This window comes from Ahaetulla prasina, chromosome 2 (genome assembly GCF_028640845.1).
Source record: "Ahaetulla prasina isolate Xishuangbanna chromosome 2, ASM2864084v1, whole genome shotgun sequence".
In the NCBI taxonomy this organism is placed as follows: Eukaryota; Metazoa; Chordata; class Lepidosauria; order Squamata; family Colubridae; genus Ahaetulla; species Ahaetulla prasina.
The window spans coordinates 243,170,433-243,194,972 of NC_080540.1; the positions used below are offsets into that span (position 1 = coordinate 243,170,433).

At 35.4% G+C, this 24,540-nt stretch overlaps 1 protein-coding gene across 2 annotated transcripts in view; it reads right to left on the reverse strand.

Moving 5' to 3' along the window:
• CDC42SE2 (CDC42 small effector 2) overlaps positions 1 to 24,540 on the reverse strand; it is a 69,330-nt gene that overhangs the window by 25,961 nt on the left and 18,829 nt on the right. Inside the window, exon 1 of one of the 2 annotated variants that reach the window (XM_058170515.1) lies at positions 5,498 to 5,596. The exons of the other annotated variant lie outside the window; for it this stretch is intronic. The gene's annotated coding sequence lies outside the window, so the exon portion shown is untranslated. Of the gene's footprint in view, positions 1 to 5,497; positions 5,597 to 24,540 lie in introns of those variants that run through there. 2 annotated transcript variants of the gene reach the window in all.

Consider the following 24,540-nt stretch of genomic DNA (forward strand, 5'->3'; position numbering starts at 1 on the left):
TCACAAATCAGGGGAGCCTTATTAGCCACGGACCGGGCATTGCATAACATCAGTCGAAGACCCAGGCTCTGAGGATCCTGACCATCCGGGGAACGAGTAAGGACTGAGGGGCCGGAGCACGTGATCGCTTGTAAACATCGACCACATGCTCCCAAAGAACGATACGGCCCCTTGCCTCCGCCATATCTGCCTCTCCCACTTACCGTACCGATGGAATAACACTCTACACTCGGAACACCCCCTTCCCCCCCTGTCTTCGGACCAGATAAAGTGCTGCCGTGAGCTGACGCTGGGACTGGACATACCCTCCCTAACGGGCTTCTCTCCCTACCCGTCACACCCCTCCCCCCCTTTAAAAACCCCTTGTTTAAAAACCTATTAAAAAACCCCCAAAGGTTCTTCTTCGATGCATGCCATCTCTCTGGGTCCCAAAACCCGTCATTAATTGCCAAACATTCCATAATCTACAAAGCTATATGCTATATGGAACTGAATATAAAATTGCTTTTTCTATAGTAAGATCCATAAGGAATAAATCTCAAATATGCAGAGATTCAGAGCATGCACTTTATCTTGCCTTCCCTCCTCTTCCATAGTTCTCAAAGAACGCCAAAAAGGCCATATTAAATATTCCATGTGAACATTTTCTGCATATCATAAAATGGCACAGTAATAGTCCTCCTGATTCTTTAACAGCAACCTTATTTATTATTGCAATTACCTTAGGTTTCTGTTAGAATATCCTCTGTCTCTGTAGTATTTGTTTATGTCACCGACCGGCTAAATAAATGTGTTTAAGCAACCTGGTTGTGTTCTTGCTGACATACTATCAGATGAACATAAATTGTCCACTGCTAACCTACTGCTGAAAGAAAGGGAGTTTTCAAAATATAGACTATTTTTGAACTGCTACCTTAAAAGGTGATAAGCTCCTATAGTGGAAAAATTCAAACACACAAGATTCCATCCATACTTTTGTGAGACTGAAGGGGTAGTTAATCTCTAACCTAGATTTTTTCCCCAAAAGTTAATGAGGCATTCTACTGCTTTTATTTTGCTGTTTGGCATATTCTCCCATATTCTTTTATGAAATGGTCAAAATATATTACAGAAAACTGCACAGTATCCGAATGTATGAGTTTAAGTCCCTTAAACTGTTGTGTGTGGCCAATTTACAATCTCTTGAGATTTAAATTAGGAAAGTTTACAACCATCGTGATGATATTCAGGAACCTAGTAAAGACCTAGTTGTTCTCCTAGGTTTTTTGGGAAGGTGAATAGGAGTCCCTTTTGAATGAAGGCTTTGGGCTGGGTTGTATATGTGGGTTGCTTACACTATATGCTGTTTCAGGGCATTCGTTATTTCTTTTTGTCATTTCCATTTTTTAAAATATATTTAAGTGTAAGCTGCCCAAAGTTGTTGAGGGTTACGGTAGATAGCCTAAAATTATAGAAATGAAAATAATTACCATTAAACCCCCAGTACTGTTTTGTAGAATTATGGATTCTACAATATGGAATTGTGGATTATGCAATCAAAACAAATCCTATATACATTCTGAATGTTAGTGTGGTTTTTGCTTAAAAAAATAAATCCTATATTTACTGATAATTCACTTTTTTTTTCATTTTGAAAAAGTATCTCTTCATTCTCTTGGGCCCCCCTTTCCCCTAACATATTTTGACTGAAAGTGGCTAAGAATCTGGAATATTAATACCATATATTAAGAATGGGAATACATTTTCTATCTACCTACCTACCTACCTACCTACCTACCCTACCCTACCTACCTATCATTTATCCATCCATCCATCCATCCATCCATCCATCCATCCATCCATCATCTATCTATCTGTAGTAAATATATAGTATCCCCCAGAATTTTCAAATCTAAGGGATACCTATCTTAAGGTTATCTTCTACCTTCTCTTTTTTCCAAGCTATAGTAATACAGAAGCTATATGTCAAAACATAACATATTGCAGTGATAACATAATCAAGATAGGTGTTGGTGAGTTGCAGTATCTATTTCTGAAATGAGAAATGATACCTAGCATTCCATCTGACTGGCATCCAGATAAAGCTATTCACAATGACAGGTGCTATTCCATTCTCCCAATATTTTTCTGATATGTGAAATATGATGCAAGCATGATCTAGTTCACAAATAAAAGTCTTCTTTGGTAAAGAAAACCAAAGACAAATGTCTGATAACATTATTTAGTTTCCTATAAAAATGAAGCCAATAGGGCAACCTAATTTCACAATGCAAGAAATTTAAAAGTATCACACTTCACTTAAAACATTAAATCAAGATGTTTGGTTTGTTGTACTTGTAATTGCCAGGTTCATACATGCTAATCTATAGTAGTTTTGGTCACATGATCATGCTAAAAGAAAAACAAAGCTATATTAGAACTTTATCTTTTATTTATGTATTGTTGTCCTTAAACATACATACACTTTGGACCCACTATGGAAGGGTGAATGCAGAAAACTCCCAGGAATAATCAGAATAATATTGTACCTTGTTCTGCCAAGTTTTCTGACAGGAATTTCCTGACAGTGAGAATGATCAGTCAATGGCTTGCCTTCTGGTATCGTGGGTGCTCCGCTGCTAGAGGTTTTCAAGAAAAAACTGGACATCAATTTGTCCAGAATGGTATAAAGACTCCTGCTTTGGGCAAATGGTTGGACTAGAAGACCTACAAGGTTCCTTTCAGCCCCTGCTTCTATGACTCACACTTATGACTCCAGCATTCACCTTCTGTGACCTTCCCTGCTAGCTTCCCACAAGCAAAATCAATGGGAAATCAGCAGGGAAGGTTGCAAGTCACTCCGCTAAGTTGCTTGTACTCTCCCCCATCTGGAAGTAGCCACCCACCCCCCCAGCCCCATTGCACTTGTTTCTCAAGGGCAACCTAAACACCCTCCCCCACCCAGGAGTAGCTACTCTTAACGCTTTCCTGCCTGGCAGCAGCCTCTTACCTGCCTGCCAGCCTGCTTGCAAGCCATCTAGGTCTCGTTTAACAAACTGCAAACCACAGCAGAAGAGAGTGCTAGAATTGTATTGCTGAGCAATGCAGTCATGTGAAATTGCACTATATAACATTGCTTAGAGACATAAATTCCAGTTCCAATTACCAAGGAGTACCTATAACAAGAGCAACCATTGAGCAACAACAATTAAGACAAAAAAACTTGGTTAAATTAAGCAGTCACTAAGTGAAACCTTATGAGTTTACTTCATCTTTCCTTTGCTTCACAGGCCTGAGAAGGTCCTAAATGTGAGATATGGTCGCAAAGGTACCGTTTCATCACTGTTGTAACTGTTAGGGCTAGGGGTAATTGGATACATCTATTATTTAACAAAAATAAAAGTGGCAGTCTGTCTACAACTTAACAGTTTTGAAATATGGTATTTTTAGCATCATTAGCAACTGTAGGCTTGAGGATGGTAGAGACTGTTGCTCAAAGAAGCTAGGGAATTCCTGAGATAAGGCTGTCTGATGTTTAAATCATTTGAAATCTTTAATTCAGATGACCCATTTGGTACACACGTTTCTCTTTCCGTAATTAAATTTGTAAACTGGTTGAGGTTTTATTTTCTCACAGAAAAATATGCAGGTTCTTGCATTTGGAGGGGTATTCTTATACAACAATTTAATGGTCTCTTGAGATGAAATCATTATCTATACTTGTTTCCTTTGCAATGCTGTCAACACATGTTGCACTGCTAAAAAATATATGAAGCAATCAACTCTTCCCTAAGAAGTTTTGATTGGGCTTGAAAATCTCTTTGTGACTGATATACTAATGGGTATCCTTACCACAATTTTGCTGTTTCCTCTCCTATTTAGGTAGTTGCTTTAATATGTTTTATAATAAAATTAATTACATGTAAATGCACACATAAAATATTGTCTATGGTTATCATGCGAGAGAGCTTGAAAACATCCTGTAGTCCATATTTTCAAAAGATAAAAGTGGGAAACTGAGTATGTGAATATAAACGTGTTTTAACTTCTTGTATTTCTTATAAAAAGTTTATATAGGAGGTATTTGAAAATGATGAATGTTTCAAGAAATTTTACTATCCTAATGTCTTGATCATGTTATGTATGTTATGAGTTTTTACCATAAACATTTAATATTGATAATTTCTTAAGCCATCTGCTCTACATATAGGAAATCTACTTTCTGACTGATATCTAACAGCTGCATTGAAGTCTTGTAAAACCAGCATTATCTGAGATGTTACTGCTTTACCGGCAAGAGGCTAGTAAGAACAGATAGTAGATAACTTAGTTAATTTGTTCTGCTGATGTTCTGGCACATAACAAAATTTAGGATTTCTCATTGTAAAATCAAGCAGTATTTTTCCCCTGAAGTCAGATGGAACTAGTGTTAATGGGTCATGCAATTTATTTTAACTATCATAGATGAACTGCGTTTATGTAAACCTTCCCCTTTCCACTCCTGCTCCCTATTAGGATCATATAACCTAATTTGATATCCATGAAATACTTGGAATAACCTATGCATAGTAAGGCACCAGAGAGCAAATTTTTGTTCTATGGCATAAAGATACTGTTTAATAAACTACTACAAAACACAGCATTTTTGAGCTGCTATATCAAAAGCACAAAGAGCATAAATAGATCTTTGTACCACTAGAATATAAAGCAAGGTTTAATCGGTGGTTTTTCATTATTACTAGATAAGCGCGGCTCCTCCTTATGCATAATAAAGGCAATTCTTCCCATTAAAATCATTTAGCAGTTAATATATTTTAAAGTTACAAATTAAAGACCTCTCTCCTTCAGAAAACACATCATGCTCAGTTACTCCCACGCAATTTCCTTTGCAGCTAACAAGCCTATGACTATTTAAGGCCTTGTAAGGCATGTGGTTATTTTTGGATTTCTTTTGCTTTGTGAACATTTTCAGCTTTCAGCCTGACTATAAAGAGATTTTGTGATATGCACAAAATAAAAAAAAAATGGGTTTCCCCTCTCTTCTTTATCTTTATTTTAGAGTGATGGAAACTGTTTGGCCCAGAACACAGTTTATGATACCGATCCAGTAATTAAATAAAAATGTTTAACAGATAAACATTTCAAATTAGATCGATGCTTTGAAGATCAAAGCATTCATTTCTGATTTGGATTTTTAATCCCCAACTATTATACCATGTTATCTGCTTAAAATATTTCCCCTTACTTCTTATTGTACACAATTTATAGAAACACAGAGGTATTGCCAATAATGCATGAAAAAGCAGGGGTCAGAAATCTATGATCATCAGATGTTATTACCAAACTAAAAGACCCAATATCCTTCACTATTCATATCTGAGCTGAGTCTTGCAGTTCAGTATCTCCAGGTTCCAAATCTTAGAAGATAGTGTAATTAGAACACTAATTAGTCAGATATTAAAAGTAAGATTATGTCCATCGTATGAAAAACATTGGAGACACTTCAAATACAATTTACCTTGTGCATTTTACATGCATTTCTGTATTTTATTTGAGCGTCTGTGTGTATAAGTATTCTTTATACTGCTGTCTCACACAGAATATCCTTCCGATTTAGCGAATATTCCCACAAGTGATCTATAAAATATCTGTGTAAATGAAATTAACATTGGGATAAGAAGAGAATATATTCAATTAAAGGGACAAAGTTATAATAGAACTAAAATGAACAGCAGGAGAAAATATTACTTTCAATTTAATTTATTGAGATACATTTAACTTCAAGTGCAGGTAGTCTTTGACTTACAACAGTTCATTTAGTGACCGTTAAAAGCTACAACAGCACTGAAAAAAGTGACTTATGACTGTTTTTCACAATTACAACCTTTGCAGCATTCCCATGATCATGTCAAGATCAAAATTCAGAATCTTCATACTTATGACTGTTGGTGTGCCCCAAGGTCATATGATCCCCTTTTGCAACCTTCTGACAAACAGATTCGCTTAACAGCCAGGTTACTAGCTTATCAACTACAGTGATTCACTTAACAACTATGGCAAGAAAGGTCATAAAATAAGGCAAAAATCGCTTAACAAATGTCCCACTTAACAACATAAATGTTGGGCTCAATTGTGGTTGTAAGTCAAAGACTACAGATATTGCCCTTTTACTGTTAATTTAGCACGAGAGACAAGTTAATTTTCCATTGCATATTAAGTATTTTTTTTTAAATTTGAATTTATATCCCGCCCTTCTCCGAAGACTCAGGGCGGCTTACAGTGTTAAGCAATAGTCTTCATCCATTTGTATATTATATACAAAGTCAACTTTTATTGCCCCCAACAATCTGGGCCCTCATTTTACCTACCTTATAAAGGATGGAAGGCTGGGTCAACCTTGGGCCTGGTGGGACTTGAACTTGCAGTAATTGCAAGCAGCTGTGTTAATAACAGACAGACTTAGTCTGCTGAGCCACCAGAGGCTTACTTTAAGAGTATTACTTTAATCAAAATAAAACAATCTATACAGAGTTCAGTCGCCTCCTGAAAAAGCACCTTTGGGACAACGATGACCTGGATGACTCTACAGACATTTAGTCTATACACAGGGAAAACTCAATACCTGCTGCTGGAGATATCTGTTGCTCTCTTACAGCGCTACAGCAATCAAAAAAATATTGGTTCCTGATTATCTTGGAAAACAAGGAGGTTTTTTTTATTTTATTTTTTTCTATCAGTGCAAATGTGGTTCATTTTATCCCATTTGCTGCAATGCTCATTTCTATTTCTAGGCTATGCAAAGGAAATGCAAATGGACTGGCCATGCAACAAACTCTCCCTCCCTTCCCAATAGGTAGAGGCAGTTTCCTAGAGCTGCATCCATCGTAATGGATGCAGCTTCATCAACAAGAGATTATGCTGTTATGCTGACCAAGTCTGTTTTTAGTCATTTCTGTGATTAAATACTTTAAGATTTCAAATAATGATAGTCATAGTGCTAGTGAATAGTATAGTGCAGATTTTCTGTAGGATGACTAATTGTAGGTAGCTTTACATATTATAAGAGAAGCTGCACAGTAATTAAAAGTAGCCTTATTATAAGCGAAAGAAGCAGCCAACAAAAGTATCTTACTGATTTACAGGAATCTGTCATTTAAACTCTGTAATTACAAGCATGTTTTGACTTCATGAAGTTGATTATATTTACTACTTATTTTGAGAATGTAAAAAGGATCACACGAAACCACTGTAGCATATACAACATGGAACTTTTAAGATTTTTTTAATATTCTTTAATATTAATTTTCCAACAAAAATTCATTTACCCTATTCATTGTATAAATACCAAATGTCTTTTTAAAAAAGCAAACTAGTTCTGTCTAAAATTACAGCCTTTGGAGTAATTACCTCATTTTTTTCCCCTTGTACCACACTAATTCTGAACTTCTGTATCTGTCAAGAACTAAATATATCATAGAATCATCCATCATGCCACTCACCAGTTCCTGAAAATGATACACATTTTGTCTACAGTGTTATTTAGAATACATTAACTATGAATCTAAAGCCCATTTTTTTTAAAGGAAATTATTCCAACTTTGGGCTGCAGCACAGAAATGTACAAAAGCAGCTGCCATATTCGGTAAAAATTATCTATCATAAATCTTATTAATGATTTCACTAAAAAGATATGGCAGCTAAACACATCTAATTCAATATTGCTCTGAATTCCCAAATTTTAGAACCTGATCTAAGGCCACAACTTAAGACTAATGTTCTAAGTATATTTGGAAGTGAGGGGTGTGGGGGGTGCCAGCCTCATTAAAATGAAATGTTTAATAATAGTCAAATAAGATTAAGGCAAAGTGTAAATTTACAGTAATGATTTACACAAGCTGCTCTGTGCCTGACGATGAAACATGAGTGAATTACACAAGCCAAATAATGTTCACATGCCATTCTAATACCCCCAGATTTATAGAAATGCTTCCCAATTTTTCTAGTCCCAAAGGTCTTGGAAAAGGTTCCTATTGCTGCCTTTTGTGCCAATATTCACAGCATTAAGTGAAGAAATTTTTACCATCAAGAAGAAGAATGTGAATATTAATGGCAGTTGTTGATAAGCACTGTGTTGTTTTGAACAGATGCTGTGAAAAATAACCCAAGAATGATCATTTATCTAAGATCCAAAGAACTATTTCACAAAGTTTAAGTTTATATTTAGATGATAGTATACAGCCCATGACCCCAGGCTTGTATACAATTTTCAGCTTAATTTCAAAAATCCTCTGGCAAAGATAACTGGTTCTAGGAATAGAAAGAACAGTGATTCCATCCTCCATTTTCTTCAGGCCTATCCACTATTAGGATGTGACTAGAATCCTGCACAGGTTACTTTATGTGGTCTTGGATGGAGTTTGGTTATCTATGCTATTATATTCACAACTTCCTGCTTGTTAGAAGAAAGGACAGCATAAGGAATTATTTTGGAGGGCATATCACATACCAATTCATATACATGACTCTCTTCCCACCGACCATCCAAAAATCTACCTGTGTGCCAATCTATCACAAAAAATTGACACACATTACTAAATATATAACTCTGGCTAAGGAAAAAAACTGTATTCTTATTCACTCTTTTCTTTCCCCACCCCCCTTAACAAGACTGTGGTGGAGCTAGTTGAATCACTACAAACAGCTGGGTGATTAATGAAGTCTATTGTATTCACATCAGCACCATTATTCTGATTAAATCAGAGCTTATGCAAACAGCAAATCACATGGGTGAGGACACACATCTTATTCCCACTGAAATATTTTTAGTCAGTTTCTTCAAATGACTATGGCTCTAAATGCTGCTGAAAGCTTAAAAGCAAAAAGCAAAACAAAATGCCTGAAATCAACAAAGGATTCTCCAACTTTTATAGGAGAATAAATTCAATTCCTGCTGTTGCAAACTCCCAGGCTCCATTTCAGTCGTACAAGTTGATAAATATTTTAAGGGCACTAGTAGCTGCCATCAGAAATGGTTTCATTTGTCTAAAACAGATTTTATAAAATCCCAACATCTATCCTCTTCAGAAAACTGTGGTCTTGCTTATCTATAAAGCTTAACATCTCCAATTGTGACCACATTGTCTGCCTAGCACTTTGGAAGACTGCTCTAATTCTTTTCTGCTAGGCCTGGTTGCTAAGGTGCCAGCTGCTCAGCCAATTCCAGCTGAAAAGCAGATCTTTCAAGGGGGTACAAAGGGCTTCATTATCTTTTCTCAGAGCACTCACATGGAGAGAATGAAGCTCTTGCTGGCCCCCTCTCTGTTGAATAATTCCAACCACTCAATCATGCCCATTTACATATGAAGAGCCATGGAAGGGAAAGAATCCAACCTGAGCAAGTTTCAAAAGTTATACCCTGTGTATCTGCTAGACGTTTTTCTCAGAAATCAAAACACTCTTCAAGTCCATGCCTTCAGTAACTTTAACATTGTCAACCTTGATGCATAGTTAAATAATTTCTAATAATCACCAATCTCTTTCCACTTATGACTGTATGACTATAACTTGTTGCTGGCAATCCTTATGATTTATATTGCTATATTGATCATCAATTGTGTTGTAAATGTTGTACCTTGATGAACGTATCTTTTCTTTTATGTACACTGAGAGCATATGCACCAAGACAAATTCCTTGTGTGTCCAATCACACTTGGCCAATAAAAAATTCTATTCTATTCTAAAAGGTTATAATAAAAAGATGCAGTTGTCAATAATGCTACTCTTAAAGCCAGACACATAATAATGGCATGAAGTTTTTCATCTGTAAGATGGCACTTAAAATAGTTTGCAGAAATATTTGAAAACAATTTACCAGGCAAACCCACACATTAATTAAAAAAAAACCCACCTGAAGAACAATAGAGAAATTAGTGACAAAAATAGACTTTTACAGAATGTTTAATTGGTTTTAAAGAGTACTATAGAAAAAGTGTGTTAAAAATAAAAATATAAAGTAACAGAAGAGATAACCGTATCAGAGATATTAACCACTTACAATACCAGTTAATTTTCACTTGTACAGTGGTAAGTCTACAATGCAAAGGGAAAGGACCATTTTTCAAGAGATAAAGTAGAAAGTATGTAATTTGGAGGAAAACTAATAAAAATTAGGACCAATGAAATAGAAATTATATACTTTTTTCTTCACTGACACAGCTGATTGGAAACTGAAATCTTAATATCTTAGAATTATCATCAATAATACTGTAACTTGTTTCAATAATTGGTTCAAAGCAAGAATTTTAGTATGTGGCAGACTTAAAATGTATTTTTAAAACACTAGTTGAGTGTTTTGGGAAGACTATTTAAAATGTGAGTAAATTATCTTTGAAGTCCAGCCTGAGCTCCCTTTTAACTATTAAAATATTTATGGGTGTTTTGTCTATGGATATTCTCAGTCATTCAGGTCAAGGTTGTCTCAAAGATAGGGTTTTTGTTTTGTTTTTTAAAGGCAACTTTCCTTGAAGAAGTTTTTGGGATGAGAAGCGAAACATCTTCAAGGAAAAAAGCAAAGTCCAGTTACTGGGGAGGCTACATGCGACCACATGTTTACTGGACCCGTGTCCTTCCTGGCTGGTGCTGGCTACTCAGGAAGTGACACGAGGCTGGCTCGAGGAATTATAAATGCTTCATTGTTGGAAGGGTTTTCCCCACTGCCTTGAAAGAGGCGGTGGTGAGACCCTCCTCAAGAAGCCTTCCTGGACCCAGCTATTTTGGGAAATTATCGTCCAGTCTCCAACCTTCGCTTTGTGGCGAAGGTTGTAGAGAGTGGTTGCAGGTCAGCTTCCCGGTACCTGGATGAAGCAGTCTATCTAGACCTGCTCCAGTCCGCTTCCGGTCCGGTCACAGTACGGAGACAGCTTTGGTCGGTGGATGACCTCTGAGGCCAGGGACAGGGGTTGTTCCTCTGCCCTGGTCCTATTAGATCTCTCAGCGGCTTTTGATACCATCGACCATGGTATCTTGCTGCACCGGTTGGAGGGGTTGGGAGGGAGGCACCGTTTATCGGTGGTTCTCCTCCTATCTCTCGACCGGTCGCAGATGGTGTTGACAGGGGGCAGAGGTAGCGAGGCGCCTTACTTGTGGGGTGCCTCAGGGGTCGATTCTCTCGCCCCTCCTGTTCAACATCTACATGAAGCCGCTGGGTGAGGTCATCAGTGGTTTCGGGGTGAGTTATCATCTGTATGCTGATGATACTCAGCTGTACTTTTCCACCCCGGACCACCCCAACGAAGCTGTCGAAGTGCTGTCCCGGTGTCTGGAAGCCGTACGGGTCTGGATGGGGAGAAACAGACTCAAGCTCAATCCCTCCAAGACGGAGTGGCTGTGGATGCCGGCACCCCGGTACAGTCAGCTGCAGCCGCAGCTGGCTGTGAAGTAGTTATTGGCCCCAACGGAGAGGGTGCGCAACTTGGGTGTCCTCTTGGATGGGCGGCTGTCGTTTGATGATCATTTGGCGGCCGTCTCCAAGAGGGCCTTCCACCAAGTACGCTTGGTGCGCCAGTTGCGCCCCTTCCTTGACCGGGATGCCTTATGCACGGTCACTCATGCCCTTGTCACTTCCCGCCTGGACTATTGCAATGCTCTACATGGGCTGCCCTTGAAGTGCACCCGGAGGCTGCAGCTAGTCCAGAATGCAGCTGCGCTGGTAATAGTGGGAGCAACTCGTTGCTCCCATGTAACACCAATCCTGCGCAGCTAATGTTCTAAGTATATTTGGAAGTGAGGGGTGTGGGGAGGTGCCAGCCTCATTAAAATGAAATGTTTAATAATAGTCAAATAAGATTAAGGCAAAGTGTAAATTTACAGTAATGATTTACACAAGCTGCTCTGTGCCTGACGATGAAACATGAGTGAATTACACAAGCCAAATAATGTTCACATGCCATTCTAATACCCCCAGATTTATAGAAATGCCTCCCAATTTTTCTAGTCCCAAAGGTCTTGGAAAAGGTTCCTATTGCTGCCTTTTGTGCCAATATTCACAGCATTAAGCGAAGAAATTTTTACCATCAAGAAGAAGAATGTGAATATTAATGGCAGTTGTTGATAAGCACTGTGTTGTTTTGAACAGATGCTGTGAAAAATAACCCAAGAATGATCATTTATCTAAGATCCAAAGAACTATTTCACAAAGTTTAAGTTTATATTTAGATGATAGTATACAGCCCATGACCCCAGGCTTGTATACAATTTTCAGCTTAATTTCAAAATCCATATGGGTTGTAAAACTCTTGAAGCTTCGTTTTTCCTTATCTCTATTCAGTAATATCAAAATTGACAAATATTATTAGGTTCCAGGTGTATTTAATCCACTAACAAAGCTAAACTTTAGTTGAAACAATTGCTTCAGAGACTATAGTTTCAGAGGTTTCCATTAATGGTAGCAAAAGATGTTTTCATCTGAATTTGAGAGTCTCTCTTCCCATACTAAAATTCATCCAGGGAAAGGAAAATAAGTGAGTCTGCTTCTACTAAAAGCCACTAACATGTGTCTAAATCTCTATCTGATCCAATTTCTAATCACAGATCTGCTCTGTTTTTTAATAATTCATCAAATTATAGATGGGTTAAAATCTAAACGTTTTTACAGCCAATGATTTATCATTCATATTTTTTAATTTTAACATATATTGATATACACATCTCCAGGTAATCTATTGGATTTATAAATAATGGTTGATTGATAGATGCAACAGTCCTGTTAAAACACAAGTACAGATGGCTGTGAACATCCCTGCAGATTATGTTGTTACAGATGGTTGTAACTTATTAGCACTCTAATGGACCTCTAATAACAACAACAAAATAATCAATTAATCTATTAAGCAGACTTTAAATAAATGACCATTCCATTCCCCACAAATATTTGTATTTATTGCATCTCTAATTAATTATTTTCCTTAAACATTTTATCTCAAGAGTTTTGAATTTTGCTATCACCTTGGGAATGATATTGCATGAGTTGTCTTGTGATAAAATTGAACAGATGCTGTGAAAAATAACCCAAGAATGATCATTTATCTAAGATCCAAAGAACTATTTCACAAAGTTTAAGTTTATATTTAGATGATAGTATACAGCCCATGACCCCAGGCTTGTATACAATTTTCAGCTTAATTTCAAAATCCATATGGGTTGTAAAACTCTTGAAGATTGGTTTTTCCTTATCTCTATTCAGTAATATCAAAATTGAAAAATATTATTAGGTTCCAGGTGTATTTAATCCACTAACAAAGCTAAACTTTAGTTGAAACAATTGCTTAAGAGACTATAGTTTCAGAGGTTTCCATTAATGGTAGCAAAAGATGTTTTCATCTGAATTTGAGTCTCTCTCTTCCCATACTAAAATTCATCCAGGGAAAGGAAAATAAGTGAGTCTGCTTCTACTAAAAGCCACTAACATGTGTCTAAATCTCTATCTGATCCAATTTCTAATCACAGATCTGCTCTGTTTTTTAATAATTCACCAAATTATAGATGGGTTAAAATCTAAACGTTTTTACAGCCAATGATTTATCATTCATATTTTTTAATTTTAACATATACTGATATACACATCTCCAGGTAATCTATTGGATTTATAAATAATGGTTGATTGATAGATGCAACAGTCCTGTTAAAACACAAGTACAGATGGCTGTGAACATCCCTGCAGATTATGTTGTTACAGATGGTTGTAACTTATTAGCACTCTAATGGACCTCTAATAACAACAACAAAATAATCAATTAATCTATTAAGCAGACTTTAAATCGAAATAAATAAATAAATAAATAAATAAATAAATAAATAAATAAATAAATAAATAAATAAATGATCCCAGGCTTGTATACAATTTTCAGCTTAATTTCAAAAATCCTCTGGCAAAGATAACTGTTTCTAGGAATAGAAAGAACAGTGATTCCATCCTCCATTTTCTTCAGGCCTATCCACTATTAGGATGTGACTAGAATCCTGCACAGGTTACTTTATGTGGTCTTGGATGGAGTTTGGTTATCTATGCTATTATATTCACAACTTCCTGCTTGTTAGAAGAAAGGACAGCATAAGGAATTATTTTGGAGGGCATGTCACATACCAATTCATATACATGACTCTCTTCCCACCGACCATCCAAAAATCTACCTGTATGCCAATCTATCACAAAAAATTGACACACATTACTAAATATATAACTCTGGCTAAGGAAAAAAACTGTATTCTTATTCACTCTTTTCTTTCCCCACCCCCCTTAGCAAGACTGTGGTGGAGCTAGTTGAATCACTACAAACAGCTGGGTGATTAATGAAGTCTATTGTATTCACATCAGCACCATTATTCTGATTAAATCAGAGCTTATGCAAACAGCAAATCACATGGGTGAGGACACACATCTTATTCCCACTGAAATATTTTTAGTCAGTTTCTTCAAATGACTATGGCTCTAAATGCTGCTGAAAGCTTAAAAGCAAAAAGCAAAACAAAATGCCTGAAATCAACAAAGGATTCTCCAACTTTTATAGGAGAATAAATTCAATTCCTGCTGTTGCAAATTCCCAGGCTCCATTTCAGTCGTACAAGTTGATAAATATTTTTAAGGGCACTAGTAGCTGCCATCAGAAATGGTTTCATTTGTCTAAAACAGATTTTATAAAATCCCAACATCTATCCTCTTCAGAAAACTGTGGTCTTGCTTATCTATAAAGCTTAACATCTCCAATTGTGACCACATTGTCTGCCTAGCACTTTGGAAGACTGCTCTAATTCTTTTCTGCTAGGCCTGGTTGCTAAGGTGCCAGCTGCTCAGCCAATTCCAGCTGAAAAGCAGATCTTTCAAGGGGGTACAAAGGGCTTCATTATCTTTTCTCAGAGCACTCACATGGAGAGAATGAAGCTCTTGCTGGCCCCCTCTCTGTTGAATAATTCCAACCACTCAATCATGCCCATTTACATATGAAGAGCCATGGAAGGGAAAGAATCCAACCTGAGCAAGTTTCAAAAGTTATACCCTGTGTATCTGCTAGACGTTTTTCTCAGAAATCAAAACACTCTTCAAGTCCATGCCTTCAGTAACTTTAACATTGTCAACCTTGATGCATAGTTAAATAATTTCTAATAATCACCAATCTCTTTCCACTTATGACTGTATGACTATAACTTGTTGCTGGCAATCCTTATGATTTATATTGCTATATTGATCATCAATTGTGTTGTAAATGTTGTACCTTGATGAACGTATCTTTTCTTTTATGTACACTGAGAGCATATGCACCAAGACAAATTCCTTGTGTGTCCAATCACACTTGGCCAATAAAAAATTCTATTCTATTCTAAAAGGTTATAATAAAAAGATGCAGTTGTCAATAATGCTACTCTTAAAGCCAGACACATAATAATGGCATGAAGTTTTTCATCTGTAAGATGGCACTTAAAATAGTTTGCAGAAATATTTGAAAACAATTTACCAGGCAAAACCCACACATTAATTTAAAAAAAACCCACCTGAAGAACAATAGAGAAATTAGTGACAAAAATAGACTTTTACAGAATGTTTAATTGGTTTTAAAGAGTACTATAGAAAAAGTGTGTTAAAAATAAAAATATAAAGTAACAGAAGAGATAACCGTATCAGAGATATTAACCACTTACAATATCAGTTAATTTTCACTTGTACAGTGGTAAGTCTACAATGCAAAGGGAAAGGACCATTTTTCAAGAGATAAAGTAGAAAGTATGTAATTTGGAGGAAAACTAATAAAAATTAGGACCAATGAAATAGAAATTATATACTTTTTTCTTCACTGACACAGCTGATTGGAAACTGAAATCTTAATATCTTAGAATTATCATCAATAATACTGTAACTTGTTTCAATAATTGGTTCAAAGCAAGAATTTTAGTATGTGGCAGACTTAAAATGTATTTTTAAAACACTAGTTGAGTGTTTTGGGAAGACTATTTAAAATGTGAGTAAATTATCTTTGAAGTCCAGCCTGAGCTCCCTTTTAACTATTAAAATATTTATGGGTGTTTTGTCTATGGATATTCTCAGTCATTCAGGTCAAGATTGTCTCAAAGATAACTTTTGTTTTGTTTTTTAAAGGCAACTTTCCTTGAAGAAGTTTTTGGGATGAGAAGCGAAACATCTTCAAGGAAAAAAGCAAAGTCCAGTTGCCTTTTGAGGAAAAAAAGCTTTTATGGGACATTATGGGTGTTTTCTTCTAGCATTTCAGAATACTAAAATTCTGAAATCTTCAAAAAAAATTTAAAAAATGATGTTGTTAAACATAAAACTTAGTATCTATTATAATGTATGTTTTTTATATCTTTGCAAGGGTTTTTCATTTCTTTTTTGTCACCATTTTAAAAACAATAAAATAATAAATTAAAACACACCTACCACAAATTAATGCCTATCAGATTAGAGAACGTTCAAATTAATGTTAAGTTAAATGCAATGAAAGTCCTGATCTGAACAGCACAAGAATAGCTATGAAGAATTTTCTTAGCTATTTGCCTTTCATCAGGAATTTAGGAAGATTTATTTCAGCCTTTCGAAAATCCATATGGGTTGTAAAACTCTTGAAGATTGGTTTTTCCTTATCTCTATTCAGTAATATCAAAATTGAAAAATATTATTAGGTTCCAGGTGTATTTAATCCACTAACAAAGCTAAACTTTAGTTGAAACAATTGCTTAAGAGACTATAGTTTCAGAGGTTTCCATTAATGGTAGCAAAAGATGTTTTCATCTGAATTTGAGTCTCTCTCTTCCCATACTAAAATTCATCCAGGGAAAGGAAAATAAGTGAGTCTGCTTCTACTAAAAGCCACTAACATGTGTCTAAATCTCTATCTGATCCAATTTCTAATCACAGATCTGCTCTGTTTTTTAATAATTCACCAAATTATAGATGGGTTAAAATCTAAACGTTTTTACAGCCAATGATTTATCATTCATATTTTTTAATTTTAACATATACTGATATACACATCTCCAGGTAATCTATTGGATTTATAAATAATGGTTGATTGATAGATGCAACAGTCCTGTTAAAACACAAGTACAGATGGCTGTGAACATCCCTGCAGATTATGTTGTTACAGATGGTTGTAACTTATTAGCACTCTAATGGACCTCTAATAACAACAACAAAATAATCAATTAATCTATTAAGCAGACTTTAAATAAATGACCATTCCATTCCCCACAAATATTTGTATTTATTGCATCTCTAATTAATTATTTTCCTTAAACATTTTATCTCAAGAGTTTTGAATTTTGCTATCACCTTGGGAATGATATTGCATGAGTTGTCTTGTGATAAAATTGAACAGATGTTTGAATTCAGAGGCTTCTTTAAATTCATCCTATGTGCATTGCACATTACATCCAAGCTATAAGCAAGAAGAATTTCAATGGTTATAGTTCTGGGCTACATATTATGATTACTGCATATATCCCTTCCGGTTAAACAAATGTACAGACATCTAGGAATTTGGACCAAGCGCCTTTTCTGGACATAGAAAATCTTAAAAGATGTGTATACAATGAATTTTATTTCATCATTTTAGGGGTATATAAGCCTATCTACAGTCTATGTATGACGGTTTCTTAGCATTTGTAGAATAGAATAGAATAGAATAGAATAGAATAGAATAGAATAGAATAGAATAGAATAGAATTTTTTATTGGCCAAGTGTGATTGGACACAGAAGGAATTTGTCTTGGTGCATATGCTCTCAGTATACATAAAAGAAAAGATACGTTCATCAAGAATTATAAGGTACAGCACTTAATGATAGTCATAGGGTACAAATAAGCAATCCAGAAACAATAAATATCAATATAAATCATAAGGATACAAGCAACAAAGTTACAGTCATAAGTGGAAGGAGGTGAGTGATGTGAACAATGAGAAGATTAATAGTAGTGCAGATTTAGTAACTAGTTTGACAGTGTTGAGGGAATTATTTGTTTAGCAGAGTGATGGCATTTGGGAAGAAACTTTTCTTGTGTCTAGTTGTTCTGGTTGAGTATTTTGCACATTCTCTTTTTAATACAGATTTATTCACCCATCTTTTCCAATCACAGTCTTGCAACCATTAGCACATTGATTGCCTCTTCGGCAGTTCTAAGGAGGATAGCAGTTTGCCATCTGTGCTTGATATTTTCCTGTTTGATCCCTGAATCCAACTTATTAGTAAAGCTGTCACTCTCAACATCCATTAGTAGCTTCCTGACGTGCTGCTTTCGATATTGCTAAGTGTTTTAGATTCCTGTCCTTTTTAAAGAGGCATGATCAATTTTGCTTGTTCTGAAGTTATTACAAGTAGCCCTTGCTTACTGACCATTCATTTTGCAACCCTTCAAAATTATTACAATGCTTAAAAAGAACTTTATGGCCCCTTTCAAACCAATTAAGAATATTTGCAGCATTCCTCAGTCACGTGATTGTCATTATAATATATAGAAAGAAGAAAAGAAAAGAAAAACAATAGGACAGGAACGGTAGGCACGTTTGTGCCTTATGCACAATCAGTATACCTCCTGTACCTGACCTGTGATATTTTTCTTTCTTTCCCTTCTTGCAGAGCAAAGATATTGAAGAAGGAATTGCAAGATAGTAAACTATTTGCTATTCTTGAAAGAAGAGAGATCATGCTGGCAACCTGGGGGAGACAGGGATTGAGAACCACGGGCATGCTACACAAACAGCTGACAGTATTCTCTTGAAATCTCATCCTCTTCAATCTCTCCCCTTTGTAGGGTGTGGGGTAGGGGGAAAGCAAGCAATTTCTGTAGGCATCTCTCCTTTGCCTAACCTTTTTCCCACCAACAGAGCAGAGAGATTGAGGAGAAAAAGATTTAAAGAGAACAAACTGTTTGGTCTTCTACATATAAAGAGCAATGCGATTATGCCAACAGCTGGGAAGGTTAACTGAGAGCTTATAACATCAAGTTACTTCAATACAGCTTGCTTCTTTCCCACAGTGAATGTACTTTACAGCAACTTTTGAGTGCTTTATTCTTTTTATGTATATTTGGCTAATCCATTCTTTTTCACTTTCCCATTTTCATAATATTTAACTATAAAAAAGTATTTGTTCACAAATGTATTTGTATATTTTAATATATACTTTTTATAAAACATTTAAATTTTTATGAAACATTTAAAAATATAAATTCTTTTACTATATTATAAATTACATGAGCAATTTAGTTTGATAAATTAATAAAGAATGGAAGAAACTAGGCTATGTAGTTTTTCATTTGGGAGATATTCAGAAGACAATGTGACGTATACCTAAGCAGGAATCAATTGAGCTTTAAAAGTACCTGAAGATAAAGTAGATTATTATATTATTGGGGGGGGGAGAATGTTATTTTATTTATTTAAAAGACTTGTATGGCAGCCCATCTCAAAACCCATCTTTTATATGAGAGACCTTGATAACTGGTGTAGAATATATTTTAAATAAATAAATAAAATAAAAATAATCATTGTATACCCCCTTGAATGTAAATATAAGTAGCTTTTATGGTAATGCTCCACTTTAAATTTTGCTGGAAAATCCTTTGTTTTTGGACTTTTCTTTTGTCTGTAAAATATGATAATGTTTTTCTTCACAAAATATTGAAGTCATTGGCTCTTCTGTGGAAAAGGATCAGAGTATAAGGAATTGAGAACCACAAACTTCATCATCTAAGCCTGAAGCATTTCCTAGAAGGCTACTTGGGTCTAATTAAGTTCACTTGGACCTTTGCTTCTCATTGATTTACTGGTGGGAATATGAATATGAATAGGATTGAAATCATTTAAATCTTGAATTCATGTTCCCAGACAAACTTTATCATCTTCTATCTAAGTGATGTTATTACCTGCAACTTGATAGACTTCACACGAATGGGATTATTTTTGTCTCTAGTCTTTTCTTCAATCTCTTTCACGCAATACAATTTCACACATTTTTGTTTTTGTAGCTTTTCAAAGCAGTATTTTGTACATTGATGTATTAATGCAATTTTTTTCCTGCAGTATTTCCTCAGTGTAGACTTTTTAATCAAAGAGGATCTGATTATTATTAAACTTTGCTATATCCATTCGTTGATTGAAGAAGAACTATTTGCTTTTAATGCTGCAAATTATTCAATTAAATAGCAAGAACAGATGGGAAAGTACATTTATCATGGTACTGTGCTCATCAAAGCATGGCCAAGGAATTTAACCTTAAATAGATTGGATTTGGTTCCATGACATTCTTTCATGAATTTCTAAATAGTGCTTCAAGTATCCCTTAGGTAATGAACCTCTCAAAAACAGTATGTTGGAATTATGATATGCAAAATATCTTGTTTCTACAATAAGAACATCCTTATTAATATTCATATATAATACAAACAGAAGGTCCAGGTGCTTCATGACCTTCAGTTAATTGAATGAATTACTTTTGACAGTAATTAATTCTTCTGTTTCCCACTAGCATTATTTATAGTATCCTGCCCTAAAACGTAGAAACATTTGATTCTAAGTTTGTGCTGCTTGTTTTTTGGAATGAGCGGTGCAATTCAATTGTCTATAGAAGACTCATCAGATATCTCAATATTTCTTTAAAGAGGAAATCTTCCGTGATAACTTATTTTATGTCGCAACAAATGTAATTTAATATCAGGAATAAGGAAGAGACTAAAGAATTATTACATTTAATATAAAAGTGTTATTTTTGACTTGATTGTTACCAACTTTGTTTTTTTAGAAAATTGGCCTCACATCTAATTTTTCCCCCCTTATTTCTGCCTTCATAATTTAGAAAATACGAGTGAAAAGGACTATTTTGTCAAAATATTGAATAAAAAGTAGGTCTCCTCCTGCCTTAATATCCAGCTACTAAATGAAAGTCACTGTTCCAATCAGTGCATAAATGACTGTCTAGGACAAAATCAATAATAGCTTTGTTAGTTTGACAGAGTTGGAGAAAAACTACGAGATCATGAGATCTGAACTGGTAGTCATAACTGAAATGAGGCTTCCCAACAATCGTCAAAATTATTCACTCTGTGACATCTTGCTCTGATATGTTTGCAAGTTGACTGTGGAATTGGTTATTTGAACGTACTTCATGGACAATCTTGCCTTCCAGCTATGGATAGGCAGATTGATTAGCAATGCATATTTTTCCTGATATTTAGCCTTAATGCTAACACTAAAGAGTAAATGCTTTTTCTTTAGCTATGATTATTTATTTAATGTTGTTTCTTCATAAAATCCTGGTGCTAAAAAAAGGTCTGATATTTGCAAATTATATTTCAAATATATAGAAATAGAACATGCACTATCTGCATCACAATGTCCTGTGAGCATAAATAATATTCTACAAGAAATGAATTTTTGTTGCAAAAATTCAGTCATCTATCATTATTCTTGTTTTACATCTATAGCATTTGTTCATTTGCAAAACTTGGCACATCTTCCAAGTGTGCTATACTAATGAACTTCCATTTTTCTTTTTACTTGCCCTACTCTCATAATAACTTTTAAAATGACTTAACAGTCAATGGTGGACTGCTGCCGTTTTGGACCGGTTCAGGCGAACCGGTAGTTCTGATGATCAGCTGACCCCACCCTATCCTGTCCTATATTTCCTTCTTTCTGGCTCAGCTGATTCGCGCAGCACAGCTGATTTCCGTGCCTCCACTGTCCTACTTACTGGGGCTGCCTTAGAAGGTAAGCAGCTGAGCTTCAAATTGCTGTATTTTGAATGCTGCATGCAAGTGCGTTAGGCGCATGCAAAGTTGTTAAACCGGTTGCAGCCCACCATTGCTAACAGTTGTCCTCATTGCCACTATTAAAGAAACATCAAGAATACTGGATGATGAGGCCAGCCTTCCCACTAGTTACCCAATTAAAGAGGAGGTGCTATATGTTCCCTCCCAAAAAATCTGAGCATCCCAACAGTTTCAGATCCTCATCCTTAGTTTCTGTTACTTTTTTTGTTGGTCAATTTAAAATTAATTTTAATTTTGGCAAAATTATTATTTTTTAAAAACAAAACAAAACTAGTTCGTAAGGCTGAGGTCCAAACCCTTCAGCTGCTCAGTGTTAAAAGAAGGTGCAAAGAGAAAACTGTGTCTTAGCAACTAATAAAAGAAGACGTAAGAAATCAGGACGTAACTTGACTGTGAAGAAACGCTTAAGTTCCATTTTACACTAATTGGCCTTATTCTATTCTATTTCCTCACCTAAAGTTATGTTTAATATGCTACTTAGAAGAATGGAACCATATTTGGAAAGAGAAATGCCAAATGTACAGACAGATGTCAAAATAGTCAAGGAAACTTGAAATAATGTCAACTAGCATGTTTAGTGAATTTATAGGAAAACAAAAAACTGAAGGCAGGGTATAATTTTATCTTCTTGGATTTTAATGAGAATAATTAGATGTTTTGTTAAAAGATGACTAACATCACAACAAGCCACTGAATAAACACCTAGTTTACATTGCTCATTTTCAATGAAGGAATGCAATATGCAAAGTTTTTATATACAGGGGACAACTGACTCTAGTAAGATTCTTGCACATCATTATTCATAGAAGATCCACAGTGGGAGAGTAGTACAGCTATCATTTGGTGGCCAGTCATTGCCCTTATTAGCATCTTGAAAATAAAACTGAGTGAATTATCCACAATGAATTTTACAGAACAAACTGCATTCATGCTTTCTTTCTAATAGCCCTGTTTAAGGCTTGTTCCATTCCAGGATGCCCTTGTACTCATAATGAATTTCAATACAGATAGTCCTCAATTTACAACTGGTCACTTAATGAAGATATGTTGAACTTATCACCCCTCCTCAAAGTTACAACTGCTGTCCCACTTCCCCAATCATGTAATGGCATTTTGGGCGATTACATCTAGGATCAGTTGCAGAATTCTGCAATCAAGTGTCCACGATTTGCGATTTTTTTTTTCTGTTTTCCAGCAGAAAAAAGTTTTCACTTTTTTCAGTGCTGTTGTAACTTTGAGCGGTCATTAAACGAATTGTTCTAAGTCGAGGACTACCTGTAAGTTATCGGCTTAGCCTTTCCAGATGAAACACAGGACAGAAATACTGGAAATAAATGTATAAAATTAAATAATTAGCAAACAGGGCACCTTCTGGTATTTACAACTGACATATTAGCCAGTACTATTTAAGTAAGTTATATTTACTGTTAACTGTTATTAACTACAGTAATTAACTATTAATGATTTATGTTCTGTCATGAGCTTTTATCATAATTTGAATCACAGTGATATTAATATTTAAATATGAAGGAAAGGAGGTAAAAGTCTGTGTTGTGAACAGCTTCCCTTTCAGGATTTTGTCTTTAGCAGATAGGGAATATTAGAAATTGGATTTGTGGGAAAAAGACTATATCGGTCTTGATATGTCATATATGACTGAGGCCTCCTATGGCAATTATTTAAACACACATATTCTTATAAATAGACATACACATATAATGCAAGCTGTGTTATCTTTACATATATATTTTTTCTGTCCAGCTATCAAACCTATTTGAAGCCACTATCCTGACCAGGCAGCCTATGTTGTCATGCCCCAATGAGATCTACCTTCCTGAACACTGGTCAAACTGTAATACTGGCTTATTCTTTCAAAAGCTAAAGTACAATAAACTACCAAGAAGCAATCACATTCTGAGCCAAGAGGAATCACATTTGATAAAGCAGACAACACTTTTGCATTATGCAAAGTTATATACGTTCACAGTATTTCATTCAAAGTAATCCGAATGAGAAAGATAAATAATAATATATGGACAATTCAATATGTTATTAAGGATGTTATGCTCCAGGATTAGCAAAAAGACACAAACTTCCTAACTTTCAGTGTCTGAATTGTTAGATAGACTGAAAGAATCTGAATATTATTTTAACGTTATTTAGCAGCACAAAGAATACAGTGCCTATGCAGAATGTCAGACGATTCCTCAAAAAGTTGCGGTAATATGCTAATATCATCATTTGCTACACACAAAGATTTTAAAGAACTGGAAAAAGAAACTTCCAATGAGATACAGTAGTCTAAGCTAATTATTACAACTGTGATTGAGCTCTATAATAAATATTGTAAACAAGTAATAACATAAATAAAGGGAGTAGTTTAAGAAAAATCAAGAAAAAAATATCAAATACATATAACACATTTCCATTCTGGTTTCCAAAACCTGCAAAAACATGGTTAGGTCGTGGTTATGTCATGGTTGAATAACTAATGGTTCACAGAACAAGTTTACATAAACCATGATTTACAAACTACCGTGGTTGGGTTCCCTCTATACCAGGGATCCCCAATTCCTAGTCCGTGGCCCATTGCTGGGCCACACCCGCTTGGAAACTGGGCTGTGGAAGTGGCATGCATGTGCATGTAAAAAGCTGCATTTATAAAAGTGGCGTACACACACACACGTGAAATTATCCCCTCTCCTCCCACACTACCTCTGCTGGTCTGCCAAG